This window comes from Dromiciops gliroides, chromosome 4, assembly GCF_019393635.1.
Source record: "Dromiciops gliroides isolate mDroGli1 chromosome 4, mDroGli1.pri, whole genome shotgun sequence".
Classification (NCBI taxonomy): domain Eukaryota; kingdom Metazoa; phylum Chordata; class Mammalia; order Microbiotheria; family Microbiotheriidae; genus Dromiciops; species Dromiciops gliroides.
In genome coordinates, this window is record NC_057864.1 from 223820366 (window position 1) to 223836438 (window position 16073).

Sequence of the window (16073 nt, forward strand, 5' to 3'; positions counted from 1 at the left end):
CATAGACCCAGCAGAGAATCTTACCTGCTTCTGTCTGCAGCCGGGCTCTCTGGGCTGTCAGCTCATTGACTAGACGCTGTTGTTCTTCTTCCCTGTTCTTAAGTTCACTAACTTGATCTTCCAGACTTCGGGACAGTTTTTCAAGATTTGCCTTCATATAGAAAGGAGAGAGTGAACACAGTAAAAAGAGTTAAAACTTTACCTTAGGAGAGGTCGCTAAGTTGTGTAATAGACAGAGCACCAACTCTAGAGTCAGGACGACCAGAGTTAAAAATCTGGCCTCAGACACTTAATAGTTGGGTGACCCTGGGCAAGTCATTTAACCCCAATTGCCTCCAAAACATCCAACCAACCAACTAAAAAGCCTTTAGGCTACTTTAAAATACAACATATTTACTCAAAGTAGCTATAAAATAATTAAAATAAATATACCAGAATTTATATATCTACACAGATATTGTATTGTCCTCTTAAAGTAGTGACTCTCAGAGGCCTTGGAGGTCATGGGAAATTAATGTGAATTCCTTCAACACTTAACTTATTACTGGAGAATAACAGACACTATAAGGGACTTGGAAAAAAGAGGCAACGAATATAACCCTCCAGTGGAAGTTAAAAGTTTCTGACAAGGAGGCCTAGTTTATTCTGAAACATATAGTTAGGTGACAGAAACCGCAGAAGATATGGTTCAACTGGGGCATTACTACTCATTTTTGGTGATTCATATGGGAGCAAGTGTTATTACCAGAAGGCTCATCATTTGGAATGCTAAAAGTCTTGGAGTAAGGAACTGAAGGACTGGCATGTGGAAGGGAACTTAGAACTGGTCTGCTTGATTACAGTAGGACAATGGAGGAAGTTGCAAAAGAGGCAGAATTAGGTTTATTTATGTAAAGAAAACTTCATGGCAGATTAGAGCTTTCTGAAAGTGGAATGTTGCCCATGTGGCAGTATATTACTTCTCCTTAGAGGCCTTCAGACAAAGGCTATAAAACTATTTGTCAGTTATTGTCAGACATTGATTCTTGTTCAGTATGGGCAAGGTTCACATGTTTCACTGTTGCAAACATATTGGTAGATTTCTAAGTCTGGTCCAGATCCACCTTGAGAACCCTAGAAGTTTTGACAGGTTTAGGGGCCTGTCGTGATCACTTGGCAGTCTACAACTGGATAGCTGCTGGCCAGTTTGTGGGTTGGTCAAATAACTTCCAATAACCTGGAAGTAGTCTGTATTAAATAATAAGCTAATAGGGGGCAGCTAGGTGCGCAGTGGGATAAAGCACCGGCCCTGGATTCAGAGAGTACCTGAGTTCAAATCTGGCCTGAGACACTTGACACTTACTACTGTGTGACCCTGGCAGTGACGTAACCCCCCATTGCCCCCGAAAAAAAAAAGAATAAGCTAAATATATGAAAATTTTGCCCTAAAATTTATCATTTTGAAAGTTCTTTTGCCTTAGTCATGGCCAACATTTGTAGCAGGAAGTATACTGGAAGAAGTATAGGGTAGGCCAAAAGTCATGAAGGCATCTGATGTTTTATAACTTGTTTTTGGTTTTTTTTTCTGTTTTAATAACTTTTTTAAAAAATTATTTTTTCTTTATTTTTTACCATTCATACCCAATGAAAATTCATTTCCTAAATATACTGTATATTATTTTATGGTATTGTAAATCAAAAACAATAAATAAAGGAATTATATATATGTGTGACTTTTGGCCCACCCTGTAGAACAGGTGTGACAGGTAAAAAAAAGAATTAAAATAGCCACAAGTGAGAAAGTTGAGTAAGAAGCTATGGGGGCAGGTAAGTGTTGCAGTGGATAGAGCACCCGGCCTGGAGTCAGGAGTACCTGAGTTCAAATCCGCCTCAGACACTTAACATTACTAGCTGTGTGACCTGGGCAAGTCACTTAACCCCAATTGCCTCACTTAAAAAAAAAAGAAACTATGAAAAAAAAATAATCAAGGAGATGGTTATTCTTATTTTGGTTGGCTTTTGTTTCATTTTCTTGAATTATATATCTTTAGCATGTTCTACACAGCTTCTACACTACCTTAGCCTTGGAGATCATCTCCATGTTACTAGCGAGATCATCGATCTCCATCTTCAGCTCGCTCTTCTCCTTCTCCAGCTTCTGCTTCACCCGCTGCAGGTTGTCGATCTGCTCCCCGAGCTCAGCCACGCTGTCCGCGTGCTTCTTCCGAAGAGCGGCTGCTGTGGCTTCATGCTGCAGCGTGGCCTCCTCCAGGTCCCTGCGCATTTTCTGGAACTCAGCCTCTCTCTTCTTGTTCAAACTCCACCTGAGCTGAAGTCGCCCACCAGCTTCTTCCAGGCGCTCACTGATCTCCCTCAAGTTCCCTGGAGAGATCAGAGCGCTGTTTCTCTGCTTTCGCCCCGAGAGGCAACGTTCTGCCTCAATTTCCTCCTCCATTCTTCAATGCGGGCCTAGCACAAGGGAAAACACACTCATCAGTTTCTTCCTGTCAATGGCCAATTCTCTGAAGCCTGGAATCCAGAGAAGTGATGACCTTACCTGCAATTCTTTAATCTTCTTCTGCAGTTGAATTTCCACGGCCTGTTCGTCCTTCAATTTTGCTTTGTAGGTTGCTGATTTCAAACTCTTTCCTTTTAGAACAACAAACTGTTAGCTTTTCTTTTCCTTTCATTTATTTATTCATTAATTCGTTTATTATTTTTTTTCTTAGTCTAGGTCTCCCTATCTCAAGCTGGAAGTGCAGAATCTACTCACGGACCCAATCCCATCGACTGATCTGCACGGATTTGACCTGTTATATTTTCAACCTGGGCTGCTTCAACCTTCCTTAGGCTGACCATTTTGGTACTGACTTAGTTCATTCACCCAATTGATTAGCTAAGCATCTTAGAATTCCTGAGCCCAAGTGATACATGGGGCTCAGCTTGCCCAATAGCAGGGTTTACAGGGTTACAAGCCGACTCATTTGAATGAAAAAGACAATCTCATGTAGACATTGTTTTCTTCATTACATACTTAAAACTGTTTTAAAAAGATTTCTGTCTTTTGATTTTACATCACCTTTATTTCCAAATATAACTCCTCCCCCTTTCCTACCCAGCAAGCCATCCTTTACAAACAAGGATAAAAAAGAAAGAAAAAAAAGTGATTCAGCAAAACTAACCATTACATAAAACTAATCTGATTGTATCTGCAGTGTTCCACACCCACAGTTCCCCATCCATATTCCACTTCCTTCATCTCCAACTTTGCAAAGAAGGGAGGAAGGTTTATTTTCTTATCTTTTTTTCTGGGTCAAGCTTGGCCATTATAATTACACAGAGTTCAGTTTGTGTGGTTGCTTTTCTTTCCATTTCCAGGATTGCATTAAAAGCTGCTTACTTTTTAAGTTTTTCATCAAGCTGTGCTTTGTCATTTTCCATATCCATTGTGCATTCCTGGGCTAATTTCAGGTCACCCTCAAGTTTTCGCTTTGCTCTCTCCAGGTCCATTCGAAGCTTCTTTTCTTGCTCCAATGAGCCTTCAAGCTAAATCAGAAAGATGTAAGCAGTTTTTCAATATTAAACAACTTTTGTCCTTTCAGAAGGAAAGAATTTTATTTTTTTAAAGACTTACATCATCCACTTGCTGTTCCAGTTTGGTTTTGGCTTTGGTCAGTGTATTCACTTTGTCTTCCTCTGCCTGTAGGTCATCCAGGGTCTGCTGGTGGGCCTCTTGGAGGGGCTTTCTTCTCTTAGTGAGCTTAGCAATGGTTTCATCCAATCCTGCCATTTCTTCTGTGAGGTTTTTCACCTTAATAAATGGAGAGTGAGATCGTTTTAACATAAAAACACATTAATATATATATGTATATATAGATATATATATCAGTAGTGCTGAATACTTGTTATATCAATATAAAGAAGTAACTCAGACCTTGTTTTTCTGTAGCATGTTTTTCCTTTTCAACCTTGGCTAGTGTCAGCTCAAGGTCATCAATGTCTTTCTTGAGCTCTGAACATTCATCCTCCAGTTTCCTCTTCTTGGCTGTCAGTTCCGCATTGACTTCTTCTTCATCTTCAGCTCTTTCAGTCACTTCTTTGATTTTTGCCTCAAGCTGGGATTTTGTTCTTGATAGTTGTTCACATCGTTCCTCTGCATCAGCCAAGGAATCAGCTTCCTGTGGAGAAAATGCATTCACTTATTGCATTAGGGATTTAAACGTTTAGCATGTTCTTTGAAAAAAACAACATGATGAATGTTTTTCATTTTAAAGGAGAAGCATAGTTAATTTTAATATGTTGGCTTCAAGAATTACAAAATGTCAAGTAGAAATAAAGCTCTGTCTACACACAGAAAGCTAACTAATAATGGGATGATAGTCTTTAGGTGAAAAGAAGTAACAAAATTTACTAGAAGAAATGCTTTACTGGGTGAGAACTGGGAGACCTGGGTTTACTTCAAGTTCCTTGACCTCACTGTCTCTGCCTTCTTGTTGTTGGGTAATAACTGCTATCCCAAGTCAAATCAGCGAGTATTTATTAAATGCCTACTGTGTGCCACCTATAGTACTGGGCACTAAGGATATGAAGAAAAGCAAAAATAGTCCCTCAAGAGTCCTCAAGGATTTTACAGTCTAATGTGGGGACAACACACAAACAACTCTGTATATATAAGATATTTACAGGGTATATGGAAGTAATATCAAAGTGAAGTTGCTAACATTGAGGGGATTAGGAAAGGCCTTTACAGAAGGTGGACTGAGGTTAGCCAGGAGGCAGAGATGAAGAACAGAGCATATTCTAGGCATGAAGGGACAGACAGTAAAAGGCATGGGGTGGGGTAGCTAGGTGGCACAGTGGATAGAGCACCGGCCCTGGAGTCAGGAGGACCTGAGTTCAAATCAGGCCTCAGACACTTAACACTTACTAGCTGTGTGACCCTGGGCAAGTCACTTAACCCCAATTGCCTCACCAAAAAACAAACAACAAACAAACAAAAAAGGCATGGAGTAAGGAGAGAGAGCATTTTGATCGAGAAATAGCAAAGAAACCAACATCATAAACAAATGCAAGAACACATTATTTAGGATCACCCACCACTACCTACCCTCTATCCCACCCCTACCCCAAACAATAAAGGGCCTCTGAAGAAGGATTGAGCAAATCCTTTGACCCAGTGATACCAGTACCAGGACCATATTCCAGAGATCAAGAAAGAAGAAAAAGACATATACATAACAAAATTTGAACTCTGATATTAATGACTATAAATCTACTACACTGTCTAGCTGTGTCTTTAAAATTTTCTATTTCTAAAAAACTTTCATAAAAGTAAAACAAAATAAATGAATTGGGCACGTATCTACAAAACAAAAAACTAGAAAAAGCCAATAAAAAGGCTCTAAAGTATATGAAAATGTAAATTCTAGAAATCAAAGAAAAAATTAACAAAATTGAAAAAAAAATTTAAAAGCCTACTAAATTAATAAAACTTGGAGTTGGGTTTTTGAAAAAAAAAAAACAACACCTAACTAATCTTATTCATTAGAAAAGAGAAGAAAGCCAGATTGCCAAAATGGAAAATGAGATTCACAAGACATGAAAAAGAAATAAAGGAAATTATTTGAAATAACTTGTTCAATTAAATGCTAATAAACTGAGGAGTGAAATGAAATGGCTCAGTATTTATAAAAACATAAAAACACCCAGATTAACAGAATGAGAAGTAGATAACTTAAATAACTTGATCTTAAAAAAAAGCCATAACTGAACTCCCAGAAGAAAAAAAAAACCCTAAGACCAAATGGATTTATAAATGAATTCTATCAAAGAGCAATTAATTCCATTATTACATGAGCTATTTGAAGAAATAGGAAAAAGCATCTATTAAATTCTTTTTATGAGACAAATGTCTTTATATCTAAGCATGAGACAGAAATCAGAGAAAGAAAACTATAACCAGAAATTCTTAATTCATAGAACTATTTTAAAACATTAATAACTAACTATACTTAAATATAATTAGTTTCTTTTTAAAACCATGTATTTTATTTTATATATTTAAAAATAATAGCTACCATTAAGCACTTTACAATTATTATCTTATTTAATCGTTACAACAACCTTGGGAAGTAAGTGTTATTATTATTCCAATTTTACAGATGAGGAAATTGAGGCAAACAGAGGTTAAATAACTTGCCCAGGGTCACACAGCTAGTAAGTATCTGAGGACAGATGTGAATTCAGATCTTCCTGACTCCAGCTCCACTGTGCTGCCTTGTCACCCTATCTGAGATGGACTCCATCTGAGATGGGGTCCATAGACTTCACTAGCCTACCAAAAGCTTCTACCACACAACAAATGAGCAAGGACTCCTGTTATAGACCAATATCCTTGATGAAAATTAAAAATGATTTTAAATAAAAGTATCAGCAAAAAGACTAACACAACATATGAAAGACTACATCCTATGAGTGGGTTGAATTTATATGAGGAATGAAAAATTATGAAAAACAAGATCAATCTGAGTATCTTGTAGAAAGAAGTGACTCTCTCTCAATCCAAGACATTGCACTCTATTGTTGGATGATAGAAATGTTCCTTTTAGAAAGCCTTAATAATAATAGCCTCTGGTTTGAATGCTGAATACTCACTGATTGAACTTGGAGCTGCAGGTCATTTTTCTCCTTCAAAAGAGACACCATTTTTTCTTCCAGCTCCTTCCTTTTGGCTTCTGACTTTGCAAGACTTTCTTTTGTTTTCTCAAATTCCTCCTTCATGGTGGCCATCTCCTTCTCAGTTTCAGCACTCTTGAGCAGGGGCTTGATTTTAAAGAATAATTTCATCCAAGGCCAGTGTTTGACATTCATGAAGGCACGGACGTTGTACTGGATGCAGAAGAGGGCTTCTCTGAGATGTAACAAAAAGACAGATTGAGCTTCTGTACCTCTTTACTAGGTAAGTTGTTATTACTAGTAGCACCAGGACATAACATAGGTGTCTCATCCCATGGTAGGTATTTAATGTTTTTAACTGAATTATTATAAGCATCATCCTATTTTAATTAATGTCGCTTCTATTTCTATAAACCAGATAATGTCTGTATTAATGCTGTTTGTTGAATGAATTCTGATGAGTAAAAAAATGTTCATAAAGATGGGTTTATGAATCTCTATTCACTAATGACCAAAATTTGTCTTTTGGTAACAAACATGCATGCCCATGTTTTAATATATGTACAATGATAAGCACTCTTTTTTTTTTTTTTGGCGGGGCAATGAGGATTAAGTGACTTGGCCAGGGTCACATAGCTAGTAAGCGTCAAGTGTCTGAGGCCGGATTTGAACTCAGGTTCTCCTGAATCCAGGGCTGGTGCTTTATCCACTTTGCCACCTAGCTGCCCCTGTTAAGCACTCTTAATATAGGACCTGGTTTTCAAAATAATATGTTTGTGATTTGAGAGTGGTAGGTAGGGTGAGGAAATAGAGTACCTCTTGGCCATTGCTATGTGGATCAAAATGATGAAATGATTGTAAATTGCTATTCCTAAATTAGGCTGGTATATAATTATTTAATCCACTCATTATTCTGTAATCCCACTGACTTCAACATGTTATTATTACCTGATTGTATATTGCCTTATGGTGTTCTCTACTTGTTTCACATTAATCTTGTCTCTCCCACTATATTGAGAGGTCCTTGAGGACAGGAGCCATATCTTATACTGTCTCCCAAATGAAATAATAATTTCCTTGAGGCTATAATTTATTAAGATGGCCTCTTTCTTTCCAAAGAACATGCTTAAATTTAAACTCTTAATTTAATATCTGAATATGCTCTCTCCTGAAGAACCTGATGACTTGGCTGATGCAGAAGAAAGATGGGATCAATGTATCAAGACCAAAATTCAGCTTGAGTAAAAATTAAACAAATGACTAAAAGAACTGAGGATGAATAAGTAAAGAGGTAGGGGACCTAGCCCAGTACTGAGTGCATAGTATTTACTGATTGATACATTAATTCACAAAGAAATTCACAAAAGTTAAAGAATTTCCTGCCCTGTACAGTACCTGAGATCCCCATCCTTATCCTTCATAACTCCCACTAACCAAAATTTCAGTGGTCAAGAACACTACAATAAAACAAACAAATGAAAACACCTCCAAATTCCTAAAGTCAACAACATTTTAAACAATACAATATATTTTAAAAACTAATAATTACATATTGCCTACAAATTAAAGTATAGAAGAAAGGATAAATATGGAGAAAAAAATATCCCCTTAGGAGTCACTGCTTTGGGAACAGCAAAGTACACCCTCTCTTTCATTCTCTCTCCATTTTTAATTAATATATTGATATTATTTAAAAAACGGGAAATGGATAAAAAGAATGGATTATTTTGGAGACTAACAGCATTCCCTAAGGAAGTTTAATATAAATCAGTTGTCACAACGAGAAAACCAGAGTCCATAAACTTCCTTAGACAGAAAATATTTGATCATCTCATAAGTGGGAAGATATTGCAGCCAAGGGCTAGTTAAGTTTTGAATACCAACTCATTTATAAAATTTTGTAGTGGATAGTAGAACATAACAAGCAGCAATGTCTAATAAAAAAACAAGACCCAGTGAGAGGACAGAAACAGAGACTGAGGAGACCCAGAGAGATAAAGAGACAAAGACAGAGATAGAAACAGAGACAGAGATCATTCCAAGAGCACTGAATGATGAATAAGAAGGACAAGAAATAAATGAAAAATGGAAAAGCTCCATCAAGATTATAAAATATCCTCTTGATCAATGATAATGGAGCTTTTTCACTTGTACTTTTATATCAGTCCTTGATATACTCTACTGTAGTAGGGTGTAATGAACTCATAGATCCATTAAAACATGTAAGTGCCCTTTGTATATAGGTTTCAATTCCCATACATATCATTGGGAATTAAAATTTATATAACCTAAAAAAAATTACTATGAGCAATTAGCTCATCACATACAAATAGCCTGTGTCCAATCCCTCTTCTGGACCTAGGACATTATATTTATTAAATCACATCTCTTTTGCTCTAGCAAAAAGAGCTGCACTTTTAAAGAGAATATAAATGAATTGAGATTAGATGAGAAGATCTACTGATGAGGGAAAATGGAATGTGCAGAAATAGGAATGTACAATGGAAACGACCCAGTAAGCGTCCAGCTGATGAGCTTTGACACATTTAAAAATAATGAATGATGAGACTGAAGACTTGGTTTGCTTAGGAGATTTCAAGTAGTAGAGGGTGTTGAAGTTTGGATACTGAAATTTGGATCTGATAAGTTACACTGAAAACTACAACAGGTTCCCAAACAAGAGTGTAGCATGATGAAAATTTTGTTCACCAGAAAGTTTTCTGGGAGATATCTATAGAATAGATTAGTGAGGAGAGATCAGAGGCAAGGGAACAAGAGAGATGTAATGTGATGAGGCTCTAAGCAGATGAAATACCCTGCTGTGTGAAGTAGTGAGCCCCTTCTTACTGGGAGTGTCCAAGCAGAATCTTTTAGGAAGTTTAGCAAGGGAATTGCTGCTTTAGGTGGGGGGTTGGAACAGTGGAGTTCTTTCTAATGCTTATTTTTCCAGTGATAAAATTTGGTGATTCTATGTCTCTAGGAGTATTGAAATAAAAGCATGCATATTATTGTTATTATTGTTACCTTCTTTGCAACATTTTCTGGTATTCTACCCTCATGAGGAATCCTCTGCACATGGCTTGAGTTCGGGTGATGATCTGTGCTAGCTTGTCATCTCTCATCTCCTCCAAGAGACCCAGAAGACCAGCTTTGAAGAAAACCTTAAGAAAGAGATCACAAATAATTTTCACTTTTTAGGAAGTACCAACACGGTAGAAGTCACTTATGTCATTATGTCAGACACAAAATATTACTGCTTGTACCTTGGTGTGGCCAAATTTATACTGGGTGTGATCCACATCAATAGACGCAAGAAGCTTCTCAGAAGCCTTCTTGCTATCAATGAACTGTCCTTCAGGAATGGCACTTGCATTTAAAACTTTGTATCTGTTGGATTAAACACATTGGAAAGTATTATAACCCACAGAAACATTAGTACAGTAGGGAATTAATTTGTTGTTTGTTGATTTCAATGACCTCCATCAACAGAATAATGGAAACACCATGAATCAAATGGCTATGTGTAACATAGCTTGATATCCCTGGCAGTGTAGACTAAATGGCTTTTGAGGCTTCCATGGAGGACATAATAGTCAAATAACTGTTTCTGAATTAATTTGGTGAACATAACTGAATCTCAAGAGAGGCAGTTCAATGTAACTAACAGCTAATATTTATATAGTATTTGCTATGTGCCAGGAAATGCACTAAGTGCTTTACAATTATTATTTTATTTCATCCTCACAATAACCCTAGGAGGTAAATACTATTCCTATCCATATTTTACAGATGAGGAAACTGAGGCAAATAGAGGTTGTGACTTGCTCAAGGTCATACAGTTAGTAAGTGTCTGAGGGTAGATTTGAACTCAGGTCTTCCTGACTCCAGGTCTGGAGAGTGCCCACCTTGCAGCCTGAAATTACCTGAATTCAAGACCTTTCTCTGCTGATATCTTCCCCTCTCAGATTACCTTACATTTGCTATTTATATATCTTATATATACCTAGTTATTTATATGCAGTCTCTACCATTACAATGTGCTTTCCTTGAAGGCCATGTTTTTGCCTTTCCTTATACCTCTAGCCTTAGAATAGTGCCTGACACATAGCACTTAATAAATGGTTTTAGATTCACTGACACAGTCCTGTACGACACTGAGGAAATTACTTAAGATCTCAATCACCCAAGCAGGGATTTTACTCTGTGAATTCCTTTCATTAATGAAATCAGAAGTCTGGATAAAAAAACCCAAAAAATAAATCCAAAGAAATACTGATGATACCCTAAGAAGAAACATAAAAATCAAAATGATTGAAGAACTGAAGGATTTCATGGCAAACCCTCTCATTGTATAGATGAGAAAACTGAGGATGAGAGGGGGTAGTGACTTATCCAAGATCAAAAAGGGAGTAAAAAATAGTGGAACTTGACCTCAAATCCATATAATTTGACTCCAAATCCAGTATTCTTTGCACTATACTACTCCGCCTTCATGAAATTTCATTAATTGTATACTGGGAGGGAAAAATCTGTTTTTCTATTATTTTTCCCCCCAGGACAATGAGGGTTAAGTGACTTGCCCAAGGTCACATAGCTAGTAAGTGTCAAGTGTCTGAGGCTGGATTTGAATTCAGGTCCTCCTGAATCCAGGGCCAATGCTTTATCCACTGCACCACCTAGCTGCCCTTTTCTATTATTTAATACATGTCTATTTCCCATCTTCAAAAAGTGTTACATTTTCATCTGTCCTTGTATTCCATCCTATGCAACATTTTCTTTGCTCATTTATACAGCCATTTAAACAAGATATGTACAGTATTCTATAACATTTCATTGGTGAAATATTGAAGGGTTGCATTATTCTAACATATGAAATATACTAGGGAAAGGCTGACCTCTGTTTGAAATCACCATACAGGATTCGGCTAGGGAATCCTTTCCGGCAGATTCTGATGCCTTCTAGCACACCGTTACACCTCAGCTGGTGAAGGACAAGTTCATGTTCCATAGCACCTGAAAGATATCACCATATATGTTCACTGTCTTGCAAAATAAAGAACTCATGGCCAACATGTGTATTTTAATCTGAGAATTTCTCACCAGGAGTTTTAGTTTCATTGGGAATGATACACCGTACAAAATGAGGATGAGTGCTCCTCAGGTTGGTCATCAGCTTGTTTAAATTCTCCTAGAACACCAAAAATCAAGGATTTTATAAATGTAAGTGACATCAGAATCACAGAACTTCAGAGTTGGAAGGGACCTCAAATGCCTGTTCAACCTCTAGCTGACCAAAAATACCTTCAAAGGATCAATCCTTCAACAAGAAGAATGCCATTTAAAGAAGACTTGTGAATAGTTGCCTTCTTATAATAAGCAACAATTTCTTCCAGTTGAGGAGATAAGAATGCTGATGTCATTTCAGTGTCTAGACCTGTGATCTCATTGTTGTTGAGAAATCCCAGAGAGGAAACTTTCAGCAACTATTTTGCAACCTATAGTTTTAGAAAATGGTCTGAGGGCACTGAGAGTTTATAAGATTTGTCATTGTCACACTACTAGTATGTGATAGAGGTGGGGCTTCAACTCAGGTTTTAATGACCTCTCTCACTATCAGTGTACTGTAACAATCTTATATGTTTTAGGTCTTAAAAAGAACTCCTATGCATTATCTCACAACCACACAAAAGGCAGGTAGGCTAGGAATTCCTAACCCAGGAAATTTTATCTTATTAGACTTGACCGATTATTCTACTCTATAAATTTATAGTTTTTGGATCAAATGAGATAACAAGCTTTAACATACTATATAAATGTTAGATACTACTGTTGCTGCTGCCGCCACTACTACCCTTTAGTCCAATGTGTTCATGGTTCCTTCCAACCTTGATAGTTATCATGTGTATGAGGGGAAGAAATGGAAATATATGCTTTAGTTTGGTTAGAATGAAAAAGAAGGAGGCATATATACAAAAACAGCTAATATGATTGATGAGTCCATAAAGATAGCTCCTAGACAACAAAGTTATTTGACAAACCCTTCTAGTTTACCCAGCTTATTCGTGATTGGTGAATTTGAAGGTGTCTGGTATCTGTTTATTTCACAAGGGTACATTTCTAAAGGACCTCAACTCACTTGATTCTTCTGGGTATTAAACTAGCCTATGTGGAAATAGCCTGTAACTCTAGGTAGGGTTAGTTTTCCAGACTGCTTAATTTCTCAGGATCCTTAGGACAAAAATTGGTGCAGGGATAAGAAATTAGTGTTTCCTTCTCCCTTCAAATAAAGTTTATCCAGGTGCAATAATTATAAGTATCTCTTGAAACTGACTAGAAAATGTTGAATGAAGCTTTTACTGTACCCTGAAAAGAGCTGACACTGTCTGGAAAGATGAACCCTTCTTCTTGGAACTTTTCTTTGCTCCACCATCTGAGATGTAAAAAAGATGCATCAATTAAAATAGAATCTGGACTCTCAGATGTTACTTGAGAATTCTATAGGGATCAATATGTTTAGGCAAATATTACAGATATTACCTGCTTCAGCTGCAGCATATGCAGAGAAAAGATAAGCCAGAGTTTTCATTGAGGACTTCTGGTAGAGCCCAACCACTGTCTCATTCAGGGGGTCCTTATTCTTGTCTAGCCAGCCAGCAATGTTGTAGTCCACAGTACCGGCATAGTGTATCAGAGAGAAGTGGGCCTCAGCCTTCCCTTTGACAACTTTGGGTTTCTGGAAGTTGGCAGATTTGCCAAGATGCTGGTCATACAGCTTGTTCTTGAAAGAAGTGTCTGTTGCCTTGGGGAACATACACTCTTCTTCAAGGATGGAGAAGATGCCCAGTGGCTGAAAAACAGAGGAGAAACACTGGATTTCAAGCTATCCTGCTTCAAATGCCAATATTGGCACAGTTGTTATTTCTTTGGATTAGGCACAGCTCTAAATTAAGCAAATTCATGTTATAGATCAAGAATTGCCTTTATTTAGGGAAAAAATGATTTGATTGCACACTGTTAATGTAACAAAGTTGTACCCTCAGAATGTGCAATAGTTCCATCACTACCACCATGATATAAGACAACCAAATCATCAATACCTTTGTTTTTAAAGAGAAGAGATAACAAGGTATGTAGGGTCCATATTTCACAGTTAGAGTTTGTTTTTAATGTTTATTTTTAAATATGTTTTTCTTAGACAAGTGAGTCCACTTTTAAAGTTTTTATCATTAAATTCAAACATGCTGATCTGGAAGCATATATTCTACAATATTACAATTACATTGAGATTTAAAATAATCCACAAAATTAAATGTCTTTAATACATTTAAGCTCCTTTGTCATTTATATGGAAAGGATGAAAATAATTTGAATTCTTTTGTCAATGTGGAAACTGTTATGATTATGAAGAATAATGGGACCACATTTGTCCTGGTATAAATGAAAAAAATGAAAAGTAGATTTGGTTTAAATTGTAATATCTTTTTATCATAATAAAGATATTTCAGAAGAAAAACACAGGTCCATTTACTTGGCTTTTTGTTAAGTGCTTTAAAACATGTCCCATGTTAGCTGTCCTAAGAATGTGTTCTCTCTCATTCTTTCTATGTATGAATTGGGAAGGGGAAGTTCTTTCCAAACTATGAAATGCAACATTTTAAATGCCCCAATCTCAAACCTGGTGGGGTATAATTCAGTGAAAAGAGATGCAGTGGCTGTCTTTGAAGAGAGATATGAGAAAACCAAAGTCAACCTTGAATACTGATATGATTGAACCACTTTTCAAAAAAGTCCAAGCATACCTTCTCAATGAGCTCAATGCAGGCAGCCAGGTCCATCCCAAAGTCAATGAACTCCCACTCAATGCCTTCCTTCTTGTACTCTTCCTGCTCCAGCACAAACATGTGGTGGTTGAAGAACTGTTGCAGTTTCTCATTGGTGAAGTTGATGCATAGCTGCTCCAGGCTGTTGAACTGAGTGAGTCAAATACTTTGAGTGAGACTAGAGAAACAAGGAATGCTGTGGTAAATCAAGTTATGATGCAGACTGATGAAATATTTAGAATTTTGTTACTCACATCAAAGATCTCAAAGCCAGCAATGTCCAGGACACCAATGAAGTACTGTCTTGGCTGCTTGGTGTCCAGCTGCTGGTTGATACGAGTGACCATCCACAGGAACATCTTCTCATAAACAGCTTTAGCCAGGGCACCCACAGCATTGTTCACCTTCAAAGACATAGGGTTAATTCATAGAACTACTAGAAGAATATACAGAAAGTATTAATCCCTTACGATAAATTTGACTAATGAATTCACCTGCTGCACGGTCTGGCCTTTGGTGACATATTCATTGCCAACCTTCACCCTAGGGTAGCACAGTGCTTTAAGGAGGTCAGCAGAATTCAGATTTTGGAGATAGGCAGCCTTGTCAGCAACTGTGAGGATAGGATGAAATAAAATTAGATTTTCTTGCTTGCCACCCTCCCAACCTACCAAATTTTTTCTAGTTACTTTTGATTTTTATAGACTACCCAAAACTTATGCAGGGCTTTATGTGCCATCTCTTTAATATCATAGCCTCATCATGATCTTCATCATGATCATCATCAATTCAAATCAGGAGTTACCTCCTCCCCCCATGTTCCCAGTTGTTAATGAGTTTGTTGTTGTCATCATTCAGTCATTTTTCAGTCTTGTCCAACTCTTTGTGACCCCATGGACCCATTTTGGAGTTTTCTTGGTAAAGATACTAACAAGACTTGCCATTTCCTTCTCAAGCTCATTTTACAAATGAGTAACTGAGGTAAACAGGTTTAAGTGATTTGTTCAGGGTCACAGCTAGGAAGTGTCTGAGGTCAGATTTGAACTTAGGTCTTTCTGATTCTAAGCCCAATGCTCTATCCACTGTGCCACACCCCCAGTATGAGTTATGCTACATATATATTATATATGCATACACACACACACACACACACACACACACACACACACACACACACATATATATATATTCAATGATGATGAGGTCATACTTAGTTTCTGTTTGGATTTTGCACAATGTAAAGTCAAATGGATAGTTATTCCATACCTTCAGTGCCATCCGGCTCCGCTTGTTCCTCTCGTTGCTTTTGCTTGAATTTCATGTTCCCATAATGCATGACAGCCCCTGTAAGCTTGTAAATGGACACTTTTTCTTCTGAAGTGAAACCCAAGATATCAATAGCACTCTATAAAAAGAAGAAATATGACAGATATCAGATAGAGCATTATGAAAATTTCACTTTGTTTTAGCAGGAAGCATTTATTGATTGATTTAGTTACAAGGTATATGATGTCATGAATTTGTCATTTGTAATACATGGGATGTTAACTTTACATGGAAACCCCCCAAAACTGTTATAGGACTAAATACTACATACAT

The 16073-nt window shown here is 37.1% G+C and overlaps 1 pseudogene; it reads right to left on the minus strand.

The window, feature by feature from the left end:
• Positions 1 to 16073, minus strand: part of LOC122754519 — a 38696-nt pseudogene that overhangs the window by 12549 nt on the left and 10074 nt on the right.